The sequence below is a fragment of the Mobula hypostoma genome, chromosome 3 (assembly GCF_963921235.1).
Source record: "Mobula hypostoma chromosome 3, sMobHyp1.1, whole genome shotgun sequence".
NCBI classification, from domain to species: Eukaryota; Metazoa; Chordata; class Chondrichthyes; order Myliobatiformes; family Myliobatidae; genus Mobula; species Mobula hypostoma.
In genome coordinates this window covers 219,021,081-219,038,992 of record NC_086099.1, presented here as the reverse complement: position 1 = coordinate 219,038,992, position 17,912 = coordinate 219,021,081, and positions in this window count along the sequence as shown.

Below are 17,912 nucleotides of genomic sequence, written 5' to 3'. Positions count from 1 at the left end.
GGGGCCCAAGGGAGGGGAGATTTAAGAGGGCGATTTTGAATCAGTAAAGGCATTCTGAGTTCAGCCCTCTGTGTCTCCGTGTGTTTCTTTAGTAGCGTGTTTGCGTGCGACTACAAGATAAATATACTTATTGTAATTTATAGTTTGTTGTTATTATGTATTGCAATGCACTGCTGCTGCAAAACAATAAATTTCACTACACATGCCAGTGATATTGAACCTAATTCTGATCCTGACTCTCTATCTACACTACTTTTTTTTATGTTTCCTACTGTAACTTACAGTATCATAATTTTTAAAGTATTGCACTGTACTGCTGCCACAAAACATCAAATGTCACCATCTATAGCAGTGTTAACAAATCGGTTTCTGATTCTATAATATGCTCAATCTAAGTTTAGTCTGTCTGTACACGTACTGCATGTGTATCTACATGTGTGCATACCATGAAGTTATTTATATTCATTTAGAGATAGAGCACGGGTAACAGGCTCATCCAGCCCATAAGCCGTGGCACCCAATTACACCCTTGTGACAAATTAACCTTCTATGTACCTCTTTAGAATATTAGAGGAAATTGGAGGAAACCCATGTGGTCACGGGAAGAATGTACAAATTCCTTACAGAAAGCAACAGAACAGGCCCTAAACAATCCTTCCAAGTGAGGCGAAACTTTACTTGTGAGTCTGTTGGGGTCATTTACTATGTTCAGTGCTCCCGGTGTGGCCTCCTGTACATTGGTGAGACCCGACATAGATTGGGAGACCGCTTCACTGAGCATCTACGCTCTGTCCGCCAGAACAGTCGGGATCTCCCAGTGGCCAGCTATTTTAATTCCATGTCTCATTCCCATTCCGATATGTTCATTCATGGCCTCTTCCACTGGCCACACTTAGGCTGAAAGAACAACACCTCCAGGTAGCCTCCAACCTGATGGCATGAACATCGATTTCTCAAATTTTCGGCAATGCCACCCAACTCCCCCCTTTCTTCATTTCCCATCCCCCTTTCCCTCTCTCACTTCATCTCCTTGCCTGCCCATCACCTCCCTCTGGTGCTCTTTCCCCTTTTTCTTTCTTCCATGGCCTTCTGGTTCTTTCACCAATCAACTTCCCAGCTCTTTATTTCATCCCCCACCACTTCCAGGTTTCACCTATCACCTGGTGGTTCTCCCTCCCCCCCTCACCTTTTAAATCTACTCCTCAGTTTTTTTTCTCCAGTCCTGCCAGAGGGTTTTGGCCTGAAACGTTGACTGCACTTTTTTCCTAGATGCTGCCTGGCCTGCTGAGTTCCTCCAGCATTTTCTGTCTGTTGCAAGGGCTTAATGACTCTAGTTAAGACAACAATTAATAAACACAGGTGCTTGAAAAACCTAGAAGCCCAATGCTCTATGGCAAGCCGCAGAGGCCCTCAGGGCTCGTGACACGTTGTTACAGACCTCAGCCCCTGTGAACCAGATCTCCAGCACCTTTAGGTAATCAGATCTGACAGCGAAGGGGACACTGGATCATTCAGGCCAGTTGACTCCCTGGTCTCACTCTTCAAGTGATTAACTCTGTTCCCCGATGCCAACAGCAGCCAGTCACAGGTGCCGATCAATCTGCAAACTGACTTCAGATCCAAGCCAAGGAATGTATCACAGTCCATGTACAGTGACATTTTCACCCCTCTTATGCTCTTGTCCTTCCTGATGTCTTTGGCAGAAGGTTCTATACAACACACAAACAAGACAGGGAGAGTGGGCAAATTTGTCTGACTCTATGCTCCTTGGGGAAGCTATCTGTTTCCCACCCATTGAGTTGTACAGCTCTAAAAATCAATAAATGCTGTTTCTTTGTTTGAAATGAATTCTGAGGAATGTATTCAGAGAAAACACTTCCTCGCTAAATGCTGACTCAGATAACAGTTAAAAGGTTTTCATGCTATCTTACTGATAATAAATGGCAGATGAACTTAGTAAGTACTTTGCTTCAGTCTTTACTACGGAAGACGCTAGCTGTAGGCCGCAGGTCCGTGACTGTCAGGGAGCAGGAACAAGTGCCATTGCTATTACAAAGGAAAAAGTGGAAGGCAAACTGAGAGTTCTTCAGGTGGATAAGTCACCTGGACCTGATAAATGACTCTCCAGAGTCCTGAAAGAGGTTGCTGAAGAGATAATGAATGCATTGGTCATGATTTTCATGATGCATGGTCTCAGAGGACTGTATAATTGTAAATGTCACTCCACTCTTTAAGAAGGGAGGAAGACAAAAGAGAGGAAATTATAGGTCAGTTGGCCTAACATCAGTTTTTCTGGAAGTATTGGAGCCCATTATTAAGGACAAGGTTTTGGGACACTTGGAGACTAATGATAAAATAAGTCAAAGTCAGCATGGTTTCTGTGAAGGGAAATCTTGCCTGGCAAATCTGTTGGAATTCTTTGAGGAAGTAGCAAGTAGGGTGGACAAAGGAGAGGCAGTGGATGTCATTTACTTGGATTTTCAGAAGGCGTTTGATAAGGTGCCTCACATGAGGCTGCTTAACAAGATAAAATCCTATGGAGTTACAGAAAAGATACTGGTATGGATAAAGGAATGGCTGACAGGCAAGAGGCAGTGAGAGGGAATACAGGGACCTTTTCTGGTTGGCTGTCAGGACTAGTAGTGTTCCTCAGGGGTCTACTTTTCACATTGTTTGTCAATTAGATAGTGGAATAGATGGCTTTGCGGCAAAGTTTGCGGATGATACAAAGAAAGGTGGAGGGTAGGTAGTGCTGAGGAAACAATGCCATTGCAGCAGGACTTAGACAAATTGGAAGAATGGCCAAAATATGGCAGATGGACTAGTGTCGGGAAATGTATGATAATGCATTTTGGTAAAAGGAAAATAGTGTGGACTACTATCTAAAGATTCAACCATCAGAGGTACAGAGAGACTTGGGACTCCTTGTGCACGACTCCCAGAAGGTTAATTTACAGTTTGAGTCTGTGGTAAAGAAGGCAAATGCAATATTGGCATTTATTTCAAGGGGAATAGAATATAAAAACAAGGAGATAATGTTGAAGCTTTATAAGACACTAGTCAGATTGTGCTTGGAGTACTGTCAACAGGTTTGGGCCCCCCATCTCAGAAAGGATGTATTGTTCTTGGAAAGAGTCCACAGGAGATTTGCAGGGATGATTCCGGGTATGAAGGGGTTAACATATGCGTAGTGTTTGGCAGCTTTGGGCCTGTACTCGCTGGAATTTAGAAGGAAGCATGGGGATCTCATTGAAACCTACCGAATGTTGAAAGGACTAGATAAAACGGATGTGGAGAAGATGTTTCCTTTGGTGGGGGTATCCAGTACTAGAGGATACAACCTCAAAGCTGAGAGGTGACCCTTCAGAATAGAAGTAAGAGGGTTTTTTTTTAGCCAAAGAGCAGTGAATCTGTGGAATGCTCTCCACAGACTGTGGTGGAGGCCAAGTCCATGGGTATATTTAAATCAGAAGTTGATAGATTCCTGATTGGTCGGGACATCAAGGGATGTGGTGGCAGGACAGGTGTATGGACTTGAAAGGGATCCGGGATCAACCATGATGAAATTACGGAGCAGATTCGATGGGCTAAATGGCCTAATTCTACTCCTGTGTCTTACCGTCTTACTGTTCTTGTAGGTGAGTTACCAGCCATTCATTGTTCTCTCCACTGACCATGTCGTACAAGCAAAAACAGCTCAATGCTTTGAAGTTAGCTGCCATGAATGTAAATCTGCCTGATGGGACCAACTTACTTCTGTTACTTGCATTACCAAAGGCTTGCAGAAGTGCTTTCAAAGCTGGGCTGGAACTGTTGAAATCTATACTTCGGTGATTAAAAATTCTATTGAACTGTAACATTTTAAGAAATTAATGAGAAGTTGAATACTTTTTCAGATGTTGTTTCATGTTTCAATTCCCATTGTTGTCTGTGAGGGGTTTGTACATTCTCCCGTGACTGTGTTGGTTTCCTCCAGGTCCTCTGGTTTCCCACATTCCAAAGATGTACGGGTTAGGGTTAGTAAGTCGTGGACATACTTTGTTGGCAACAGAAGCATGGAAACACCTGTGGGCTGCCCCCAGCACATCTTGGACTGTGTTGATTGTTGAAGCAAATGATGCATTTTGTGCATTTTGCTGTATATTTCCATGTGTACGTGACAAATAAAGCTAATGTCACTTAAACACAAGGGATTCTGCAAATGCTGGAACTCGAGCCACACACACAAAATACTGGCACAACTCAGCAGCTCAAGCAGTATCTATGGAGGGGAACAAATAGTCAATGTTTTGGGCCAAGACCCATCATCAGGACCCTTGGTCATTTGCGTCCCCATCCTTTGTATCGTTGCCGACAAAATGCAGTGAATTGACTTAAATGGCAATGACCGGAGATGAACCATCCCCTGGTGCTACATCAAAGAAAAGCAGATTTTTCCCTGTTGGCAGTCAAAGTTAATCTGTTAGTCACTGTTGTTAATCCAGGCTATGTGGAATTGCCATCATCTCCTACCCCTCTATCAACATTTTGAAGGCTCATGGTGATCGCCACCTTCAACGAACTGTCACGTGACCGGCAACAATGAATATAGAAATGAGTCAGGTTTTATAAACAAATAACCATTGATTAAACTCTGCTGAATATTAGTAAAAAGATAAACAAACGAAAACCTTAACCGGAAGTAAACTGCTATGCGGCCATCTAACAAACCGCCAAACTCAGTATTACTTCTTAAAGTGGTAAATGCGAACACAGTCTTAAAGTGGTATATTGGAACACAATTCTTAGAGTGGTAAATTTGAAAGTCCAACATGTTTATACAGTCAATTAGGAGAGACTTTCCTGAAGTAAAGAATTCCTTGAAGACACAGCATTACTGCCGATCTCAGCCGGAACCTGCCTCGTCCGCAGGATTCATGACGATGGAAATAAAATGGTTTAAAGGCACTGACCTTTTTCCTCTGTAGACTAGATACTGCACAACCTTTTTTGTTGCTTTTAGCAGAGGTTATCTCATGCAGATCACTCATGGAAAAGAGTGTGTCATGGAAAAGAGCACTGCTGTCACTGCGGTTTGGGTTTGCGCTAGCTTTGTCACGGGGATCATCGCACACAGGCGCTTCTGGGAAATGGCGCAAGGTTTAAGAAGAGCTCGGGAACCTTCAGGAAGAGTTGCCCGGTTTGAAAACGTATCGGTCTATGAAGCAGCGGAGAGTCTGCAGTTCGGAATCCCTCTACAAAGTCCGGAGAGGTGGCCAGTTTTTTCACCTTATGGCTAGTAGTGTCTAATGACTAGTGTCTAGTGACTAATGACTAGTGATTAGTGACTAGTGACGAATGTCTAATGACTAATGGTTGATGGAACTAATGGAACTATCAAACTGCTGCAATTGCGAAAAATAAGAGGAAAAAGGAAAAGTTGTTTGGTCATTGAGTGGAATCTAGTTTTAAAAAACCTTCAGGAAGATGCATTCAATCTCTTTCAAGTGGGGAAGCTGCACATGTTCAAAGAAGAAAAAGGAATCCAACTTGACAGTGAAAAAACTGGTTGACCAGGAAACTGAAATCTGGGAGCTTTGAGCTGGAACAGCAGGAGCAATAACCTGGAATCCTGAAAAAGGAAGAAAATCAAGTTAAGATAAAACAACATCAAAGCATCATTAAAAAGTTGTCCTTACCTTCTCACCTGTGAACAGTCTGCAGAGGAAATCAAACATGGCTGATCAAGCTATTGGGAAATCAGTTGAGCAACTCAAGGTAGAGCTAACGACAGCAGAAAGATTATTTTCTCGTCTGGTCAACAGTATTACCCGGACCTATGAAGACATGTCTGAAGAGAAGTTTCCAGTCGGTTTCAATAAACTCACAACAGAAGCCGAGAAAGCCATGGAAGCCAGTGATGATGTGGCGGCCGGATTCACTGCAGAACTGGAGACGGAGCTGAACTCAGAGGAAGTAGCTGTGTTAACTGAACAGCAAAAAGCCAACCTGGCAAAGACGGCAAATGAGTGTGAGTTGAAACTAAAGGAGGTCAGAAGCCTAATCCAGGAGACTCTTTGGACCAACTTTGGAAATGTTGAATTGCTCACAGCACTGCAAGCAGCAGAGGATGAATGTAAAAACGTCGCTGCTGTACAACCCGATGGCAACCATGAGGCGTATGACTTCATGCTTAACCACCTGTAAGGACTGGTAAAGACAGCGAAGGAGGTGCATGGTCGGTGGAAATGATGGATCAGAAGGACCTTCAGAATCACCTAAAGGGGCTCGAACCCCACATCCCCAAGTTGGTTTCCAAGAAGGCACACTTCATACGGGCAGGGAGAAAGGAGGATGCTGAAAGACTAACACCAATGGCATTGGGCTTTTCCTCCAATTTTCCCACGCCAGCCATCAGATTGAAACCAACAGCCCTTCCCGAGTTTGCAGAGATTAAGGGAGCTAGAGCTTTACTCTTTGGAGAGAAGGAGGATGAGAGGAGACATGATAGAGGTGTACAAGATAATAAGTGGAATAGATAGAGTGGATAGCCAGCGCCTTTTCCCCAGGGCACCACTGCTCAATACAAGAGGACATGGCTTTAAGGTAGGGGGTGGGAAGTTCAAGGGGGATATTAGAGGAAGGTTTTTTACTCAGAGAGTGGTTGGTGCATGGAATGCACTGCCTGAGTCAGTGGTGGAGGCAGATACACTAGTGAAGTTTAAGAGACTACTAGACAGGTATATGGAGGAATCTAAGGTGGGGGCTTATATGGGAGGCGGGGTTTGAGGGTCGGCACAACATTGTGGGCTGAAGGGCCTGTACTGTGCTGTAGTATTCTATGTTCTATGTTCTATGTACTGGCAGCAAACGTGATTTTCACAGGTGGAGGAAGGACTGGGAAGCACTCCAGAGGCAGGGAGAGCCGACCGGTTCAAGAGAGGTGAAAAAGGTTCAACTACTGGACAGTCTTGACAACAAAATCAGAAGAGACAGTCGCCTCACTACTTATAACACTACAGATGACATCTTCCGTGCTCTAGAAAACTGCTATGGAAATCAAACGTGCATTGCTATTGAAATAGTGGAAGAGTTACCGAAAATGCCAGCTGTCAGAAGTCATCAGTCACAGAAAATAGTGGAATTAATTCAAGCAGTGGAGAAGGAACTTCAAGACTTGAGTGACCTTGTAAACTTCCAGAAACTCTCAAAAAGGAATGGCTGGTCTTCGTCACTGGCAGGAAAAATGTTGTGACAGCTGATGATCAGTTTGACAGTCTCTTGGAATTCCTCAAAGGGCAAGAGAGCATATATGAGCAGCTCGAGCAACTGAGGGATAAAGAGCCAAGCAGAAGAGAAACCAGGGCTGAGCCAAGACATGCCAGAACCAAGTCTACCAAGTCAGGCAACGACCATGCAGGGTGTGTAGTCTGCGGTGATGGAAGCTCTACTTTTGCAAACAGTTTCGAGCGCTAAAGCTACCAGAGAAAAAGGCTGCAGTAAGAAAGTTAGGGGCATGCAAGAGGTGTCTCGAGGTTCATGATGACAGTTCATACCGCAAACCCGCCTATCTGTATAAAAACCAAGACTGCAAGGATGAGCATATTCCTGAGCATCATGACTATCCGTGCCTCAATGCTGAAATAAAGAAAAGCAGCGCAGGTCAGAAAAAGAGCGGATTTGGTCCAGAGGAGGATAAAGGCAGGAAGAAATAAACAGAGGATCAAGAGGAGTTCTTCAGCAAACTTTCACCAGAATTGGCCAAACAATGTCGCGATGTATTTTCAAACACTGCGTCCAGAGCCTTCAGCACTGTGAAAGATAAACCGGGCCTTCTGGTGGAAAGTGGATTGCAAGAGCTGCCAGTGATGATGATGCTTCTCAAGGTCACAGCTAACGCTGGGCAAGAAATCGGGACATTAATTGACTTGGCTTCAGACACCAATTATATAACCCACAAGGCTGCAAGCAGACTGAACCTCAGAAGTGAGGATATCACTCTCGTTGTCCATGGAGTTGGGGGATGAAGGTTCAGGTGGAGACAAAGTGGTACCTTCTAAAAATTCTCCCAAGTAAACACTCCCAAGGGCACTCTCAAATCACACCAATTGGTTTGTTATGGACTAGACAGCATTGCAAACGTCCACAAATATGTGGCACCGAAGCAACTGCAGAAATTCTTCCCAGATATACCGCTTGATGAACTTGTGAGACCCAGAGAAATAAATTTACTCATAAGCCATAGAGAAGGTCAGCTAACACCTCAGAGAACTAGAGCTGTTGGAGACCTCGTGCTGTGGGACGGTCCACTGGGGAAGATGGTCAGAGGAGCACATCCTGATCCCTTTGAGGAGCTGTCTGCGTCGGCCCACATGTCCAAGACACATTTTACAAGGTCAATGAGGGCGGCTGCTGTAAAGTACGAGGAGCTCACCAGCAGAGGCCGAGAGCAACTTCCACCAAACAAACAGGATGGTATCAAGCTCCAGAAGTCAGGTACTTCAAGCACCAATCGGGACTTCCTAGAGTGGTGGAAGTGGGATACTATTGGCGCAGCTGCAAAGGAGTGACAACTCTCCAGAGACCAACCATTGTGGATGTGGAGTACTCCACAGCCACGTGGTGATTAGATTGGGACCATGAGGAACACGAGGCCAACATAGACTCCTTTCCTAGATATTACCTTTTGTATTCTTTGACTGTTCATGGAGGGTCAGGAAAACTTAGCAGGTGTGCACGCATGTACATGGTTGTACCTGTGCAACATCACTTAAAAATTATACTGCTTCTCTGTTATGTGAACCAAAGTGGATGGCCAGATATTTTTCCACATTATTTTCCATCTGCTGTATTCACTTCCACTCTTGTCCATAACATATTCTTGAAGTCCTTTGCATCCACCTCCCAGCTGACAACTCATAAGTGCCTTTACTTTTCCAGGAAGCTAAACAAATTCCGCACGTCCACTTTGACCCTCACCAATTTTTATGGATGCTTTATACAAAGCCAGGCGGCAAAGGAATGACGCTTGCTGAGGAAAGGGAGCCTGAAGTTGTAAGAAGAGGCCTCACCTATGTCACAGGTGACCGCCACAGCAAGGAACCACATTAGCACACCAGATATCCTTGGTTAGAAGATCCAGCTTCCTTGCCAAACAATAAAAGAATAGTCCAGGCTACATTTCTCTGGACGGAAAAGCAACTAGCCAAAGAACCCAAGTGGAAAGCTGCCTGCACTGCTCAAGTGCATGACATGGTCGATCGAAGGGCTGCAATGAAATTGTCCAAAGACACAATCATCAACTGGAACAGGCCAGTCTGGTACGTGAGTCACCTTATTGCTCTGAGCCTGCACTCTGTCACGACCCCAGTGAGACTCGTGTGGAACAGCAGCCAGAAGTTCAGAGGCGTGAGCTTGAACGACCTGCCAATGAAAGGTCCAGATGTCCTCAACCAGTTCCGCACTGTCCTACTCAGATTCAAGGGTGGAGTATAGGCTGCTCTGGGTGACATTAAAAAGATGTATAATTCGGTTTGGTTGGAAGACCGAGAAGTGCACCTGCATAGATTCCTCTGGCGAGACTCCGAGGACGAGGAGCTGGGGGAATATGCAATCACAAGAGTGAACATCGGAGATAAACCAGCAGGGTGAATTACGCAGCTAGAAATGTGCAAAACTGCTAACCTCCCTCCTTTCACCCACCTCAAAGAGGAGCGGCAGGTGCTCCAACATGACAGCTACGTTGATGACATTCTCACATCCCACAACAACCTTGACCAGCTGAAATCCATCACAGCAAATGTGAAGCAGATCCTGAAGGCCGGAGGTTTCAAGCTCAAGCCTTGGGTCTTTTCTGGGCAAAGTGGGAGGAAAGAGTGCAATGACAAGCTGGAGAAGTTCAAGGCAGAAACCATGGTCTTGCCAAACCAAATGCATGATGATGACAACAAGGCACTTGGCCTGGGCTACATAGTAGAAGAGGACAAGCTCCATGTCATGATTACAATCAATTTCTCGAAGAGAAAGCAAAAAATGAGACTTGGCCAAGACCTTCTACAAGAGGAAATCAGAGACCAGACGCCAAACCCCCAACATGAAGAGAACTGTTCAGCCAAGTATCAGGGCTGTATGACCCAGTTGGCCTGGTAACTCCTGCTAAGCAGAAGGGAGCTATTCTGGTAGAAAGGGCGTTCCAAGAGGCAACGGGTGAAAGGTATCCAGTCAAAGACACATAGGACATAGCACTCTCAGATGGCCTCAGGGAGGATGCAATTAAGCTCTTCGAGGAGTACAGCGAGAAAGCTATGGCTATCAAACATTCTTTGTAAATAGGATCGGAGAGATCCAAAACAGCACAGGGATCCAGGACTGGCGGTGGATTCCTGGTCCACAAAATATTGCTGATGTAATCACCAGAGGAGCCAGCCCTCAAGACCTGGATGAAGACTCAGAGTGGCAAAATAGGCCAAAGTTTTTGAGTTTGTCAGTGAACGAGTGTCCGATGAAATCAGCCAAAGAATTAGCAGCCACTGCCAGGGAAAGCATCAAGAAGTTGCATTGGAACTTACCTACTCAGAGCCCCACGCAAATATCCCCTGAACATTTGCCACATTTCTTCGGTACGTCTCCCTGAGAACATCTGTTTCCAATTTATGCTTCCATGTTCCTGCCTGATAGCCTCATATTTCCCCTTACTCCAATTAAACGTTTCCTAACTTGTCTGTTCCTATCCCTCTCCAATGCTATGGTAAAGGAGATAGAATTGTGATCACGATCTCCAAAACGCTCTCCCACTGAGAGACCTGACACCTGACCAGGTTCATTTCCCAATACCAGATCAAGTACAGCCTCTCTTTGTGTAGGCTTATCTACATATTGTGTCAAGAAACCTTGCTGAACACACCTAACAAACTCCACCCCACTTAAGCCCCTCACTCTAGGGAGATGCCAATCAATATTTGGAAAATTAAAATCTCTCACCACAACAACCTTGTTATTATTACTCCTTTCCAGAATCTGTCTCCCTATCTGCTCCTCAATGTCCCTGTTACTATTGAGTGGTCTATAAAAAACACACAGTAGAGTTATTAACCCCTTCCTATTCCTGACTTCCACCCACAGAGACTCCGTAGACAACCCCTCCATGACTTTCTCCTTTTCTGCAGCTGTGACACCATCTCTGATCAACAGTGCCACGCCCTTTTGCCTCTCTTCGTATCCTTTCTGAAACATCTAAAGCCTGGCACTTGAAGTAGCCATTCCTGCCCCTGAACCATCCAAGTCTCTGTAATGACCACAACATCATAGCTCCAAGTGCTGATCCAGGCTCTAAGCTCATCCGCTTTATTCATAATACTCCTTTGAAAAGAACAAAGGCACGAGGCTGAGGGCAAAGACCATAGGACAATGCTAATTGTAGCCCTGGACCAGAGCCAACAAGAAATTGACCGAGGTAGGTTAGGTGACCTTGAGCCTACAGGATATGAACTGACAAGGAACACTATAAGGTTTAGAAACTTCAAGTGCAAAGGAGTGACAACTCTCCAGAGACCAACCATTGTGGATGTGGAGTACTCCACAGCCACGTGGTGATTAGATTGGGACCATGAGGAACACCAGGCCAACATCGACTCCTTTCCTAGATATTACCTTTTATATTCTTTGACTGTTCATGGAGGGTCAGGAAAACTTAGCAGGTGTGCACGCATGTACATGGTTGTACCTGTGCAACATCACTTAAAAATTATACTGCTTCTCTGTTATATGAACCAAAGTGGATGGCCAGATATTTTTCACATTATTTTCCATCTGCTGTATTCACTTCCACTCTTGTCCATAACATATTCCTGAAGTCCTCCCAGCTGACAACTCATAAGTGCCTTTACTTTCCCAGGAAGCTAAACAAATCCCGCACGTCCACTTCGACCCTCACCAATTTTTATTGATGCTTTATAGAAAGAATCCTATCTGGATGCTTCACAGCCTGGTATGGCAACTGCTCTGCACATGAATGCAAGAAACTGCAGAGTTGTGGACACAGCTCAACACATCACAGAAACCAGCCTTCCCTCTGTGGACTTTGTTTACACTTTTTTGCTGCCTTGGTAAAGCAGATAACATAATCAAGGCCCTACTCACCCTGAACATTCCCTCTTCATGCCCCTCCCACTGGGTAGAAGATACAAAAATCTGAAAGCATGTATTACCAGGCTGAAGGACATTTTCTATTCCACTGTTATAAGAGTATTGAACAGCCCCTTAACACAGTTAGATTCTCGACCTCACAATCTACTTCTTGATCTGTATGAACAGTATTCAAGACAAACTTTTCACTGTAATTTGGTGCATCTATGTGACCAAACACATTGATGAAGGTAGAGCTGTAGACGTAGTGTATTTGGATTTTAGCATGGAATTTGATAAGGTACCCCATGCGAGGCCTTTTCTCCTTGGAGCAACGGAGGATGAGAGGTGACCTGATAAAGGTGTACAAGATAATGAGAGGCATTGATCATGTGAATAGTCAGAGGCTTTTTCCCAGGGCTGAAATGGTTAGCATGAGAAGGCATAGTTTCAAGGTGCTTGGAAGTAGGTAGAAAGGAGACATCAGGGGTAAGTTTTTTTACACAGAGGGTGGTGAGTGCATGGAATGGGCTGCCACTGGTGGCGGAAACAATAGGGTCTTCTAAGAGACTCCCGGATGGATACATGGAGTTTATAAAAATTGAGGGCTATGGGTAAGCCAAGGTAGTTCTAAGGTAAGGACATGTTCGGCACAGCTTTGTGGGCCGAAGGGCCTGTATTGTGCTGTAGGTTTTCTATGTTTCTATGTTCAATGTTTCTATCTAACAATAATAAACTAATTCCAATTCACTTTAACTTTGCACCTTATTGTCTCCCTGCAATGCTTACTCTCTGTAACCAAATCACTATATTCTACATTCTACATATATACACTATGCGTCACGGTGACGCAGACCGCAACAACTGTGATTGGTCCGCTTGGTAGCATCGCATTTCCTCCTAAATTGCAATAGCTTCCCATTGGGTGACTGAAAGGCAGGGAAGGAACTCTGGCTGCCATGCGTTCCATAAAGCTTTACAGACCTCTGAAATTAAGGAGGACCCTGTGCTTGACGCCAGTTTGTAGCTGCTACATCCTGTTGACTTCCACCTGAAGCTAAAACTTGAATGATGATTGCCAGTCTCCGAGTATACTGTGCGTACACTGATGCAAAATAAATGGTTGGAGACGATGAACCAAATCGTCAAATCTACCTGCCGACATCCGAAAATACTTGAAACGCATTTCCTCGTCCATGTCTCTCAGTGGCCGGACAAGCACAGAAAATTCACCCTCCTTCAGTTTCAGTCGCCGTTGTTTGAAGTTTGAGTTTCTTCGTGTTGAGTTTCTACACGAAGAAACTCAACACAGTGCCAACTAGCGTTTTGGCGGTGAATTGCAGAGCGATGCAGACACACCAGTGCACAAGTATAAATGCTCATAATGGTGTAGGTCACTTGTGTAGGCTATGCCGTAGGCTACTACGCAGAAGTATAAATCAGCCTTAAGACTCCCAAGACCCTTTGCACCTCTGACTTCTGAATTTGTTCCCTGTTTAGAAAGTGGTCTATACATTTATTTCTTCTACCAAAGTACATGATCATTTATTTCCCTATATTGTACTCCCATTTTGCCACTCCTTTGTTCATTCTTCTAACCTGTCCTAGTCTCTCTGCACTCCCTTCTTCTCCAACACTACCTGCCCCTCCACTTTCTGTGAGATTCAGATTTGCCTATCACATGTACATCGAAGCATAGAGGGAGATGTATTCTTTGTGTTAACAACTAATACACCCAAGGATATGCTGTGGCCAGGCCACAAGTGTTGCTACATATTCTACTGCCAACATAGGATGCCTACAATGTTCAGAAGAACAACACAAGCTGCAGCAACAACAACAAAACAAGACAACAATAGCAAAACAAGACCCTTTCCTCCCTCCCATCGACCCTCCTATCCACCCATCCACAGACAGGTCTCCAACCCCAGGACGAGCTGCCTCTGGGCCTCCAATCTTTGCTCCTCAATTTCAGACTCACAGACATCATACCTCCAGTTATAGGTTTAACCTTCTGGTCTCCAAGTCCTGAGAAGCAGCTTGGATCTGCTCCAGTTTCCGTACCGGCACTATAGGTCCACAACAGATGTCATTTCATTGGCTCTTCATTCAACCCTGGAACATCTGGATGCTCTTTATCGACTACAGCTCAGCACTCAATACTATCAATCCCTCAAATCTAACCAATAAGCTTCAAGACCTTGGCCTCAATACTTCCCTGTGCTATTGGATCATTGATTTCTACACTTGAAGACCCCAGTCATTTTGGATTGGCAAAATCATTTCCTCCACAATCTTCATCAGCACACGTGCACCACAAGGCTGTGCTCTTAGCCCCCTGCTCTATTTGCTTTACACTTATGACTGTGAGGCTAAGCACAGCTCCAACACCACATTTAAGTTTGCTGATGACACCACTTTTGCTGTCTGATGAATCAGCATATAGGAGGGAGATTGAAAATCTAGCAGGGTGGTGCACAACAACAACCTCTTGCTCAATGTTAGCATGACCAAGGAGGTGATTATTGACTTCAGGAGGAAGAAACTGGAGGTCCATGAGCCAGTCCTCATTGGGAGATCAGAGGTGGAGAGGGTCAGCAACTTTAAAATCCTCAGTGTTATCATTACAGAGGACCTGTCCTGGGCCCGGCATGTAAGTGCAATTACGAAGAAAGCATGACAGCTGCTCTACTCCCTTAGAGGTTTACAAAGATTCGGCATGACACCTAAAACTTTGACAAACTTCTACAGATGTGTGGTGGAGAGTACATTGACTGGCTGCGTCATAGCCTGGTATGGAAACACCAATGCCCTTGATTGGAAAATCCGACAAAAAGATACGACCAAGTCCATCATAGATAAAACCGTCCCCATCATATCCACATGGAGTGTTTTTGCAGGAAAGCAGCATCCATCATCAGACATCACCACCACACAGGCCATGATCTCTTCTCAGTGCTGCTATAGGGAAGAAGATACAGGAGCCTCAGGACTCTCATCACCAGATTCAGGAACAATTATTACCCCTCAACCATCAGGGGCTTGATCCAAAGGGGATAACTTCACTCACCCCAGCACTGAATTGTTCCCACAACCTATGGACTTTCTTCCAAGGACTCTTTGTCTCATGTTCCCGATATTTATTGCTTATTTATTTGATATTACCATTTCTTATTATTTAGTATTTGCACAGTTTGTTGTCTTCCGCACATTGTTTGTTCACTGATTCTCTTATGGTTCTTGTATTTTTTGAGTATGCCCACAAGGAGACAAATCTCAGGATTGTATATGGTAACATATATGTACTTTGAGAATAAATTTACTTTGAACTTTGAACTTCAGCCTCAAGGACTTGTAGATCATGGGTTTGACCTTTGGGCCTTGACTTCTGGACTTCCATGGGCCTCTGACCGCGGTGACTTAGGGGGTGGGTAAATGGCTCTCATTACTCCTTTTGAGCCTCTACCCTCAACTTCCGTCTTCAACATTCAAAGTTCTGCCTCTGGACCTGCCTAGCTCTGGACTTCGATTTTGCCCTCTGGACTTCACTGATACCTGGGTATCAACCCCAGGACTTGCTGATCATGTATTTTACATCCAGGCCTCAACCACCAGACTTGCATGGACTCACACGGATCTGCACACCTGGCCACGAAGCCATCAATTCCATCATCGATTTCATAACATGAAAAGTAATGGAGCCAACACCAACCCCTGCAGAACAGCACTAGTCACTGGCTTAGAAACTTATTACAGGAAGCAACCCTGTTGCTAAGGCCAGATGCTGAGTAAAGGAAATACATTCAGAATATAAATAGAGCAAACTGCTGGTAAGCACAGAAGGCAACATAGAAACGTAGAAACATAGTAAATAGGTGCAGGAGTAGGCCATTCGGCCCTTCGAGCCTGCACCGCCTTTCAGTATGATCATGGCTGAACTCAGAACCCTGCACCAGCCTTCCCTCCATACCCCCTGATCCTTTTAGCCACAAGGGCCATATCTAACTCCCTCTTAAATATAGCCAATGAACTGGCCTCAACAGTTTCCTGTGGCAGAGAATTCCACAGATTCACCACTCTCTGTGTGAAGAAGTTTTTCCTAATCTCGGTCCTAAAAGGCTTCCCCTTTATCCTCAAACTGTGACCCCTCGTTCTGGACTTCCCCAACATCGGGAACAATCTTCCTGCATCTAGCCTGGCCAATCCCTTTAGGATTTTATACGTTTCAGTCAGATCCCCCCTCAATCTTCTAAATTCCAATGAGTATAAGCCTAGTTCATCCAGTCTTTCATCATATGAAAGTCCTGCCATCCCAGGAATCAATCTGGTGAACCTTCTTTGTACTCCCTCTATGGCAAGGATGTCTTTCCTCAGATTAGGGGACCAAAACTGCACACAATACTCCAGGTGTGGTCTCACCAAGGCCTTGTACAACTGCAGTAGTACCTCCCTGCTCCTGTACTCGAATCCTCTCGCTATAAATGCCAGCATACCATTCGCCTTTTTTTTCACCGCCTGCTGTACCTGCATGCCCACTTTCAATGACCGGTGTATAATGACACCCAGGTCTCATTGCACCTCCCCTTTTCCTAATCGGCCACCATTCAGATAATATCTGTTTTCCTGTTTTTGCCACCAAAGTGGATAACTTCAGATTTATCCACATTAAATTGCATCTGCCATGAATTTGCCCACTCACCTAACCTATCCATGTCACCCTGCATCCTCTTAGCATCCTCCTCAGAGCTAACACTGCCGCCCAGCTTCGTGTCATCTGCAAACTTGGAGATGCTGCATTTAATTCCCTCATCCAAGTCATTAATATATATTGTAAACAACTGGGGTCCCAGCACTGAGCCTTGCGGTACCCCACTAGTCACTGCCTGCCATTCTGAAAAGGTCCCGTTTATTCCCACTCTTTGCTTCCTGTCTGCCAACCAATTCTCTATCCACATCAATACCTTACCCCCAATACCGCTTTAAGTTTGCACACCAATCTCCTGTGTGGGACCTTGTCAAAAGCCTTTTGAAAATCCAAATATACCACATCCACTGGTTCTCCCCTATCCGCTCTACTAGTTACATCCTCAAAAAATTCTATGAGATTCGTCAGACATGATTTTCCTTTCACAAATCCATGCTGACTTTGTCCGATGATTTCACCGCTTTCCAAATGTGCTGTTATCACATCTTTGATAACTGACTCCAGCAGTTTCCCCACCACCGATGTTAGGATAACTGGTCTATAATTCCCTGGTTTCTCTGTCCCTCCTTTTTTAAAAAGTGGGGTTACATTAGCCACCCTCCAATCCTCAGGAACTAGTCCAGAATCTAAAGAGTTTTGAAAAATTATCCCTAATGCTTGGGCTATTTCCTTAAGCACTCTGGGATGCAGACCATCTGGCCCTGGGGATTTATCTGCCTTTAATCCCTTCAATTTACCTAATACCACTTCCCTACTAACATGTATTTCGCTCAGTTCCTCCATCTCACTGGACCCTCTGTACCCTACTATTTCCGGAAGATTATTTATGTCCTCCTTCGTGAAGACAGAACCAAAGTAATTACTCAATTGGTCTGCCATGTTCTTGCTCCCCATAATCAATTCACCTGTTTCTGTCTGTAGGGGACCTACATTTGTCTTAACCAATCTTTTTCTTTTCACATATCTATAAAAGCTTTTACAGTCAGTTTTTATGTTCCCTGTCAGTTTTCTCTCATAATCATTTTTCCTCTTCCTAATTAAGCCCTTTGTCCTCCTCTGCTGAATGCTGAATTTCTCCCAGTCCTCAGGTGAGCCACTTTTTCTG